The sequence below is a fragment of the Pinus tabuliformis genome, chromosome 7 (assembly GCF_031772625.1).
Source record: "Pinus tabuliformis cultivar Carrire ecotype Pingquan chromosome 7, CPIR1, whole genome shotgun sequence".
NCBI classification, from domain to species: domain Eukaryota; kingdom Viridiplantae; phylum Streptophyta; class Pinopsida; order Pinales; family Pinaceae; genus Pinus; species Pinus tabuliformis.
Genome location: NC_142293.1, coordinates 1,908,277,860 through 1,908,290,032, shown reverse-complemented (window position 1 = coordinate 1,908,290,032; position 12,173 = coordinate 1,908,277,860).

Below are 12,173 nucleotides of genomic sequence, written 5' to 3'. Positions count from 1 at the left end.
GAGATGTATATAACAAATTCCTGAATGCAGTCTAAGATGAGAAGCAAACTTTTCAATCTTTCAACTTTGAAAACCTTAACTACTGAGGGAAAAGAAAGGCAAATCTTTTCACACAGATCATAGAGCACACACTAAATGCAATTTTTTCCTAAATCGTCAAGCACACAGTCAAATGCAAAATGCACAATGCATGTATTTTCTTTTCCCTTTCTTAATGTGGATGGATTACAAAAAGAAAGTGGTTATATAACTTTGATTTCGATTTAAAGCGAAAGTAAACAAGATTGTCCAAAATCAAAAGACAACTTAAGATTCACTTGCTTAATCAATGGAAATACATGAAATCAAACCATACAGACGAAAGTAAAATGACTAATCAGCTATGGACAGCAAACAAGCTAACTCTTTAGACCAGCAAAAATGCCTAACAGAGGTTCAGATCTAAGAGGCCAAAAGCATGACTAGTTTACTCTTCGTTATGGGAAATTGTAAATGAGTAAGAAATACAAAGAACAAGTACAATTTCGTTATATAACAGAGACAGAATGATGGCAAGTAATATTGGTTTCAGAACAGGCACAAGACTGACACCTAGCAGCAAAACAAAGCGAAAACAGGCAAGAGAAAGGAGGAAACCCCAAATGCACTAGGCAAATTTGGGCCAACGCAGGTGCTGCACAGCCAATCTGGCTCTCAGCGCAGGTAGTCCCTTTGGGACCTACGTTGCAAAGCAGGTAGCCTGTGTACTACCTGCTTTGGAAAACGAGAATTGCGTTTTCACAGTTTCCGGGTCATAATTTTCTAGAAAATGCACGGTTTTTGCTCAAATCAGAAGCAATCAGTCAAGCACACTCAAAGGGATGATTAGGAAGGTAAAAAGCTATCACTAAGAGCTTACAAGGATCTTTTTAGATCAGCTCTTCAAATCATGAACTTGCTCAGAAATGAGCTAGAGTAGCTGCCCTCTACTTCGCTTTTGATATAGTCAAAAGCTTTTCGATTTGGTACTCTTTTGTTCAGGAAATGAATAGCAAAATACTACAAACACAATCAAACAGATACGATCCCCAGTGGAGTCACCAGTTTGTTGTAGGGAAAAGTATCCGACTCGGATGACCCTATCCCACTCTAAGGGTGACATTTCCTTAGCAACAACTATAAAACAAACTACTTAAGGTTTACTTCTTTATGAAAGCAAAAGAGAGTGAAAAATGCACTAATCGTTGCCTTGCGCTTAATGTCGAATCCAAACTCTTCTCTTTGGCCGCTTGCTCCTAGCTCCTTGCTCTTTTTCTTTCCCAGCTACAATGAGATACTGCAAAATAACAAAGAAGGAAACTACAAGAGGCATGCAATCATAACTGGTTCATGGATTAGTGTAAACCAAACATGCAATCATCACAATATATTATTGAACAAGAGCACATAGAAGAACCTCAATAGCTTTTATTAATGAAGAAGTAAAGGTTCTGAGAGTATTACAACCATTGAAGGCTCCAACTCAGCAACACCTCCCAGCAGAAAGAATTGCTCCTCTTCACCTCTCTCAAACAATCACCCAATAGCTCTATAGTGAAACCAACAGCATATCATTACTTTGCACAAAATTCGAGCCTCTTGAGCTCATAGGAGAGAGCTCAATATATAGATGAATTGAGAAAGGATGAGTCAGCTTGCAACTGATGTGTAGCTGCCTTGTGTCCTCTCTCTCTTCAGTTAATCTTTAGTTGATCTTCAGTTCTTGAGTCCACTTGGTGAACTTTGCTTCCACTTGGAGAAACAGAGCCTCTGACTCATCACAAGGCGAAATCCCTGATCCAAGTGTCATTTTTGGAAGATTCCAAAGCAATGAATCATAGTGCCACTTGTCCCATCTCGCTCAGCGCAGGTGGCCTTTGTCCCACTTGCTTTGTAACGCAGGTACACCATGGAGCAGCTGAGTTTCAGCGCAGAAACCTAGTGGAGCACCTGCTTTGATTTCAGGATTGCTTGTTTTTTAGTGTTTTCAAGTGGAGAACTGATCTGAGAGCTGTTGGTTTGCTGACCTTGTTCCTCTAGGGGTAGGAACATCATGTTTAGGGAACTTTGGATCCCTTGGATTATTGACAATTCATGCTTGTTGTTGTAAGGCACAAAATTGTCTATAACAAGGACACGTGATTTCCTACCCTTCGACATGTTTCTTCCTATCGACTTCAACACTCTATCTAGGAAGATAACCTAGAAACACATTCAACGCCTTGGTACTTGTAGACATTAGTGGCAGGTTACCTTGTGTTTGATCAGGGGTTTTCATTATGGGCTCCTAGTTAAGCGATTCTACGGTGTTCGATGACAAAGAAATCCTTCACACTCACTAGTTTGCACTGTGCATCTTGGCGACCATCACCATTATCAGTGGTCTTCCTCGCATCTATTAACGATCTTCATTATTGACTAGTAATTAGATGATTTCATGCATGTTCGATGTCAACACATCTTATCACATGTACCGATCTATGTTGTTCAGTGAAGCGGAAATCATGACCTTGGGTAGAGGCTTGCATCATTCTGCCTTGTTTCCTCTCCCAAGCTATGGATATATTTTTTTGGAGACAACTATTTCAGGATGATCTATGATGACACTGAATCCACTCTGTGCTTATCGGCGGCCATCATTGTTATATCTTTGTAGAGAAAATTACTCTGACATAGCTACTGAGCATGGGAATGCTTGACTCAGGACATGATTTTAGCAGTTTTGTATATCTGTGTTTTTGTATCAGGTTTCCCTTACTGCCCGAATGTTCTCTCTCTAAAAATTTTGACAGAAAATTACATTTTTAGTAAATTATTTCAGCCATCATCTCTGCCTCTGATCTCACACATTAGGGGGCATCTATTATACAACAAAATGACCTCCTCATCAACTCAAAGGTGAAAGATAGCACGATTGAAGGAAAGACCACAATTGCAGGCCTTGAATCCAAACTAACGTGGTTTTGCACTGCTAACCTGCTTCATAAAGCTTGTTACTAAGCATAAGGGAGAATTAGTCACCCTGCTAACTCAAGTTGTTAGACCAGGGGCAGCCTTAGTGAAACTAAGAGATGTTTAAGTGGTCAAGCCAACGAATCTGCTCACAAACATCTAGATATTTATCCCTAAATTTCCTCAAGAAAAGCAGGGAAAGTCCCAAAAATCAAACTATTTGGGGAAATTCCAATCTGAAAAAAGGCAAAAGGGAAAGAGCTAGAATAAAAGGTAGGTTCATTGCTTTTGCCCTAATGAAATCTAGGAGGAGCTTGGAAGCCCTAACTCGATTGCTAAATAAGCAGTGAGAGGGCCATTGTGAAAGGGGTCAGAGCATTTGAAAGGATAGCATACTAAGCTGTTGAGCATTGACTCAAATCTGAAGAAGTGAGCTAGAAGAGAGAGAGAGAGAGAAGAAGAAGGGGAAAGGGAAGACTGATACAATGGATGGCTGTAATCACTCTTATGTTATCTAATATAGAACTACAGTTTTGTTCCTACTCCATAGTGTCGGTATTATTGTCCATTGAATTGTTCATTCCGACACTTGTTTATATGAGTAGTTAAGCTATTAAATAATATATGTTTATTGTGCATTCTTACATTAGTTTTCAAGAGCATATGATGTGATTGGTTTCCCTTGTCCTTTGTGCAGGAATTGTCTTGGAGAAGACTTTGAAGGAGTTCTTCTTGCCTCATAGAGATATCCAAATGAATCTAGAAGGAACTAAAGCTGATGTTCATTCCATACCTTGTCAATTTATGTTTGATAGATAAACATGTGTATAACTTGATATGTGTTGCAGGTAATCTTACAGTCTGTCAAAGCTCCCGAGAAGACCTTTGAGGGTAGATTTCCTCTTTGATACACTGTGCATTTTACCCCATAACAGTCGCTTGCTCAGAACTAGCTGAAAGAGTCCCCAATCTCATGGATGCCTTGGAGTTCGAAGGCTCTTTTGTAATTTTTAAAGTTCTATAGCATGTGTGAAAGGTGAGTTTCATTTTATTTGTTGGTTGCACTTCCTTAATTGTACTTGGGGATTTGAATCACACCATAGTAGAATCTCGTCACATATTTATCCTAGTGGACTGGTTAGATTAGAGGAATGTGGGAGGAGGGTGTTACAAAGTGGTATCAGATCATGCTTCACCCCTTATACTAGATGTGCGGTGCATTGGTCATGTATTTATGTTGGTTGCAAATATTGTTTCTCTATGCTTGTGGTCTATCTCAATGTTGTGTATGCATGGCGTTGGTCATGGTTACAATTGTGTCACCATGTGAAAGTTGATGGTGTTGATGTTGGATGTGTTTATCATGAGTATATGTAATTTATGAATTGGTTATGCATGTTAGTGTTTCTATGTAATGGGCATGAATGTGTGTCGTACATATGTTGAATATGCACACATTGACATGGTGATAGTTGTCATGCATGAGGTCATGGTATGTGGTCGGTATGGTCATGCATTGGTAATTGTGGAAATGATGTTTATGTAGTTTTATGATTATGTTTATACGTGTATGATGCTAATATGTTTTCTCTTGTAGACAATTTATCCTCAACAGAACTATAATGAGGTATCTTGATTATATTATGTTCTAGTTTAGCTAATATGTTGTAATTAGAGAAAGAATATAAAAGATTACTAGGAAGATCATATACTACAGTTCATGAGAATTTCCTTATGGATAAGATGAGAAACGTGGTGTTGGGAACTCATTTTACATAGTAGACACATTGAGGAGATTGAAGGCATAAATAAGAAATTACAAAGCAAATAATGCTAGAATCAAGCATTCATAGAATAAACAAGCATAACTCAATACATTAATCCTTCATATATTGTCAGAATTTCAAAGATAGGGGCCACTTCAAATCAGACATGAGTAGGAGGATAGGAATAATGGGGCATATGGAAGTATTTCTCATAGTCATCACAGGCTATATAGAGATGACAAGATCAGAGGTGGAATTTCCTTATATACTCTGGATAGAAGAGGTGACGGACGCAAGTTCTATTCTTGTTCTAGTTCTGGGAAGCACTATGATCGTCATTGTTATCATCCTTACAGAAGGAGTGATAGGGGATATTTTCTCGATGAGTTTAAGAAAGCTAAGCCACCTACCTTTGATGCAGATTTGAGGAATCTAGAAGATGCAAAACCATGGTTACTCGGGATGAATAAGTTCTTTGAGCTGCATGATTACATAGAGAACATGAAGGCTAGAATAGATATCTTTAGCCTCAAAGGGAAAGCATATATCTTGCGGGAAGATGTGAATGAGGTTAGAGATATCAGGACAAAGGAGTTGAGTTGGCATTATTTCAAGAGACTTTTCAGGTAGAAGTAATTGTTAGAGAGTTACTACGATAACAACTAAGGAATTCTATGAGATAAATATGGGATTGATGATATATGAGGAGTACATGACTAAGTTCTTGGAGTTATTGAGGTATTTAATGTATCTTAAGGATGACAAGGAAAACGTTTAGATATTTTTTAGTGGATTTCCTTTAGCGTTTAGAGATTGGATTATCCATGATGAGCCTCGGTGACTTTAGTAAGTCATTTTAAGTTCAAGCATTGTTATGAACAATAAGAGCGTAAGACAAAATCTCAACAAGGATGGAAAGGAAAAGACAAATGTAAAGGTAAATGGAAGCTGAAGAGAAGAATGCCTCAAGATGCATATGAGAAAGAAAATGTTGCACGTGATAAGAAGTTCAACGTGTTTAGACAGAGACATGGATCAGAGATTGGAGGCCAACAAAATAAGGGTGATGGTACAAGATGGTTAGAGTGTTGGACATGCGCTAAGGAGAATCTCGAGAGATATTTTTTGCAGAATGAGGGTGGTTGGCATTATATTTACAGTTCACAGAAAGCATCGATAGTTGGGCATGTTGGACAGATAATTCCATGGATTTATGCAGTGTTGGATAATAAGTAGGGAGATCACCAATCAAATGTTATCGAGATGGAACGTAAGATTTGTGATCAAGTTGCTTCCATTTTGATTGAACCTAGATCTAATTATAGTTATGTTAGTCATGCCTTGGTGGATAAGTGTGGTTTGAATAAATAAGTGCATGTAGAATCATAGTTAGTGAAGTTGGCTACAGGTATAGATAAGACAGTGTATCATTGGGTAAGAGATTGGTCATTCTAGTTGAATGTTATGCCTAGCTCAGAACATTTGAATGTATTGTCATTGGGATCATATAGTATGATTTTGGATATGAACTAGTACTATTCTCCTAGGAGGAAAGTGGATTGTTACGACAAGACCATTGAATGTTTGGATGACAATGGAGAATAAATAATATTGCAGAGTAAGAAGATAGAAACATCAATTAGAATGTTGACAGTGATGCAGGTAAAGCGTAGTCGTAGAAAAGTGTGTTTTTTATTTGCAGTGCATATTTCTAGCGATAAAGGTAAGGATGTTGAGGAAGTAGAGGTATTGAACAAGTACTCGATGTTGCAACAATTTCAGGATGTATTTCCCGCAAAGATTTCATAGTTTCCTACACAAAAAGAAGTGGAATTTTCCATTGAGTTTGTACCCAGGGCAGCATCGGCATTGAAGGCACCATCCAAGATGACCACTCTAAGAGCGAGGAAGAACATGTCGAGAACTTAGTAGAAATGTTGAGATTACTCAGAGAGTATTAGTTTTATGCCAAGTTAAGAAAATGCAGTTTCTTTTAAACAAACGTACATTACATCGAACATGTCGTCTCCAAGGGAGCCATAACAGTGGATCCTCAGAAAATAAGAGCTATCATGGAGTTGGAAGATCCTAGAAATGTTTATGAGGTAAGGTTGTTCATCGGGTTAGCGAGTTATTATAGGAGGTTGATAAGGAACTTATATTGCATTGCATATCCTATTATATCACTATAGAGACAAGGTAAGAAATTTGAATGGACAGACGAATGTGCAGACGATTTCAAATAGTGAAGAAGTTGTTGTTGAAGGCTCAAGTGATAAATATTGCAGATCTAGACAAAAGTTTTGTGGTATCTACAAATTATTACAAGAGAGGACATGGTGGATCTCTTATGAAAAATGGATAGGTAGTAGGATATGAGTCATGGAAACCTAATGAGCATGAATAGAATTATTCGACACATGATCTTGAGTTAGCAGCAATCATCCATGCATTGGACATGTGGAGGCATTATCTTCTTCGCATGATGTTCATATTGATGAGCGATCACAGTGGATTGAGGTATCTATTTGACCAATTGAATCTGAATTCCAAATAAGCTAGATGTTTGGCCACGAGTAGTGAGTTGAATACGGTTGTAGATGCTCTTAGGAGGAGAGTAGAGGCGAATCACATAGTGACTATGAGCTCTTGTTCGATAGATCTACATGATTGGATCTTATAAGTAAGAGAACATGATGATAGGTACATGGAGCTTACGCACAAGTTATATGAGGGTACAAGTGATCAGGATGTGGACTATTGTCTTACAACATATGGTTTCGTCAGATTTAGGGACAGGATCTATCTGTCGAATGGCAAAGATCCGAAATACTATATTATGAGATTTTCATGCGAAGCCATCTTTAGATAACCCAATGTACTATAAGACATTGACAGTAGTGAAGAAGTTTTATCATTGGCCGAATTTGAAGAAGGAAGTGGTAGATCTTGTGGCTAGATGCTTATAATTTCAATAGGTCAAAGCATAATGCAAGCATATAGGTCCACTACTAAAACCAATTCTGATTCTAGAGTAGAAAAGGGAGGTAATTTTCATGGATTTCATCACATTTTTAGTGAGGACATGTAGACAACATGATTCCATCATGTATGTGGTGGATAGGTTGACTAAGTTAATGCACATCATTCCAGTTAAGGCTACTTATTCAGCTAGTGATGTGGCATAGGTATTCATGAAAGATGTAGTGAGGTTGCATTCTTTTCTAAGGAATATTGCTTTAGACATGGATTCTTAGCTCACTTCAAAGTTTTGGAAGGATTTTTTTGGTTGTTTGGGTATAGAGCTGGCCTTCAGCATAACTTATCATCTGCAGATAGATGGATAGAGAGAGAGGGTCAATATGATGTTGGAGGACATGTTGAAGATGAATTTGATGTATTAGTACAGGAGATAGGAGTACCTTCCATTGGTTGAGTTTAGTTACAACAATGGGTATCAATAGTCAGTCAAGATGAGTTGATTTGAGGAACTATATGGGAGGAGTTGTAATACTCCCATTAGTTGTAGTGATCCAGTGAAAATGTTGTTGATAGGAGCAGATATGTTGGTAGAGATAGAATAGGAAATGCAGGTAATAAAAAAGAATCTAAAGGCAACACAGGACAGAAAGAAATGCTATGAAAATTAGAACAAGTTCCTTAAGGATTTATAGGTTGGGGCACAAGTATACTTACACATCATGAACAAGAATAGATCCTTGAGGATTAGATCATGTGACAAGTTGGCACCTCAACGTTTTGGACCTTTTAAGATTCTTTAAAGGTTGGACCAATAGCCTATCACTGCCTCCAATAGTGAAATTCCATGATGTTTTCCATGTGTCATTACATGAGAAGTATGTTAGAGATGTTGATCATCTTATTTATTGGTTTTTATTGCAGGTGGAGCTAGATGGATAATTGCAGCTGGAACCTCATTGTATATTGTAAAGAAATATGCTCATGATTTAGAACCGAGCAGTCGAGCAGGTCAAAGTGTAGTGGAAGTAGTTTGGGCCCGATTAATCTCTCTAGGAGATGACAGACCATATGAAGGCTATGTATCCTTCTGTGTTCACTCATTCAATGAACTTTTTTTGTATATTTTTTGGTGTGATGTTTTTTTTATATGTACGGTAGCATGCTTATTACGAATATTTTCTATGATAAAAGATTTAACTTTTAATTATTTTATGTTAAAGTTAAAGTTAAGGCTTTTTCTTAGTAATTTAGTGAAATAAATTTTCAAAAAATATTGATTTCTTTGTTATTTAAAATGCATTTTAAATTTGTAACAAATTTGACCAAAAGTATGCCAAAAACAATTCCAAAATAGAAAACAACTAAACTATAACCAATAAATAAATAACTTAGGAGCCTTCGATTGATGTGATGAATATGGTTACTCATGTAAACCTATATTAAATCAAATAGTAAGTTTTGTTTGAACTTTTATTTTAAATTTAAATTAATTTATATTTTAGATATTTTTTAATAATAAATATGTTGATATGAGTCTTTCGGATTAATCACATTGTTAGGATTTGGTCGATGTTTCGAACGAGCTAATGTGGTTCATCATTAGGATTTGGTTGATATGGTCCTCAGGATTAACCACATTAGCTGGTTCGAAACGTTGACCAAATCCTAACGATGTGATTAATCCGAAAGACTAATATCAACATTATGGATCACAAAAGTCTTAGATGTAACAATAAATATGTTAGTTTGTTTTGAATTTTTTTTTACTTAAATAAAATTTTAACTAAATTAAAAGCCAAAAACCAAAATTCTTTGCTATAAATTTAAAATTTATTATATATCTAAATATATATATATATATATATATATATATATATATATATATATATATATATATATATATATATATATATATATATATAAAATTATATATAGCATAACTAACACACACACACACACACATATATAATCACATAGACACACACACATATAACTTTCAACAAAATTTTATAATTATTTAACGTAAAGTGCTCTTCGTAATCACATAAGATGGGTGATTCTCAATAACTTCTTAGGAGTAAATTTTTATCTAAAACCAATAATTTTCATTAAAATTTCCATTACTCATATTGTATAATTATTTTAATTTAATAATATGACAACTAGATATATCTCTTAGTTCTCACCCTTATTAAATTTTATTACTTGAGTAATGATTTGCAACTTAGACTTCCTATATTAAAAATAGATTTTATTTGTTTAATTATTCAACTATATTTAACTTACACATTCTATATTTATATTTAACTATATAATGTAAAATAGCATAACTATAACATCATATATATGTTTATGTGTGCCTATGTTCAAGTTCAAACAATGCGTCATTGACACATACATTTAATCCATGATGAAATGTTCATTTAAAGAGAATATTAGCATTTTGACTCTTTTCTAATTTGTACCATATTATTTCATTACGTAGCATGTTGTACCAAAAACATTGTCTTCGTGTGCTCGCACCCAACACATATGATGTGTCAAAATCAAACATTATAAGAACTCATCTTATGGTGCATTTGGCTAGCATGAAATTTTATTAGTTTTGCAAATAGTTTTATGTCAATTGTTTAAATATTTTTTCTCTATGAATAAAATGCATTATTTAGAAATGATAAAAAATGTAAGTTAGATTTGATCACTTTTGTTGATTGTGTTTACATGGAACTCAATACTATGATTGACAATTTATCAAAATGAGACTCTGAAAATGCGGACTTCAACCTATAGTATTCTACATGAGTTTATAAATGGTTTTCTTGTCAGCATTTTTTCTATGTCAACATTTTTTTTTTCAATTAATTTATATATATTATATGTATAATTTGTAGAGTCATCTATCATATGCCCCCCAACTATAGCCTATTAGAGTGTTGGGGGATTCACTATACATGGTCCGTCTCGTGAAATATCACATAGCCCAACTAGAGTATGTCTTCCACTCATAGATCCTCCATCTAACACCACTAAGAGTGTCAAAGGTAGCATTTTCATTACTGTTAATGATCTTGTTACCGATAGTGGACCTCGTTCACCTGTTGCATGTCACCTCTTGCATTTTAAATCCTATTTAAACTTTGTGTGTTTATATCTTGAAATTGTCTTTAATTTTTAAATCATATTCAACTCATGTGCTTGAGTTTAATGCATATGTTATTATTCTTATAGTTTCTTAAATATGTTAAATTATGTTTATAATTGAGGATGTTAGGGCTGAGTAGACATATATGGCATGAGAGCTCGATAAAATATTTTCTAGTTCACCTATTAGGCATAGTTTGTATTTGATGCGAGATAACATTAATAGGTTAGATATCATATTTTGGGATTCAAGTGTGTTAAGTAAGTCATTCATCTATGACCATTTCCATGAGAGGTAGTTGTAACTCACTAATTTCTCATGATTTTGAATAGTCCACTTAGCACACATTGCATCAGGTGATGCTCATATAGGGGTGAAGAAGTGGGATTCAAACTAGTGAAAATGAATCACATAGCGTCAATCATCACTTCCAAGGCTTGCACCCAGTAACCAAGACTTCCTAGGAGGTCACCGATTCAAGATCACCTCTGGCTTGAGCGCACTTAACTATGGAGCTTTCCCTACAATCAAGCCCACTTAGCTTTCTAGCCCATTTTCAAAACCTTAGCAAGTATTACGCCTCATAAACCATTCATGTAGAGTTCCCTTCACTCTTTTGAATTAAGTATTGTGGGTTTTCATAATGCATTATAGGTTAATTGACATATACCAAATAGAAAGCCCACAAAGGGATGCCCTATATTCCACACGTAATATTAGGGGGCTAGAGGTTAGAGGCCCACATACCTGGGAGGTAGTGAAAGATGCCGCCAAGAACATTAAGATTTGTGGGGAGTTGTTTGACATCCCTTTGGAATGTCATGATAGACATGCTTGTCCAATTATGTTAAAATATTTTAAGAATGTTGATGCAAACCCTTTTGTTTATGATCAATTCATTGGGGCTTAGGGATAATTCCCCTACCATGACCAGGTCCCATTTACTTTGCAAAGCAAATATATGATAAGTTCGTGCTACACATGAGGTTGGATTACACCATCACGAGATCTAAGTTTTATGGACATATATATGACCATGTCGGAGCTTGTAGGGATGTTGCACATGTAGAACCACCACCATGATTGTCGCCATGACCATCTGAGAGCCTCGTATTGTCGACAAAGCTAGAGGCGTAGTCATCACATCTCGATGCTCAGACTAGGCATACCATTTAAGATAACATTCAAAGGACATGGGTCATGTCACATGTTGCATAGCATGGAGAGATGATCTAACCAACTCCATTTCCTCATGACCCACGAGTTCCATTACATGATGATTCATATCTAAGCATTTAGAGCATGACCGGTTT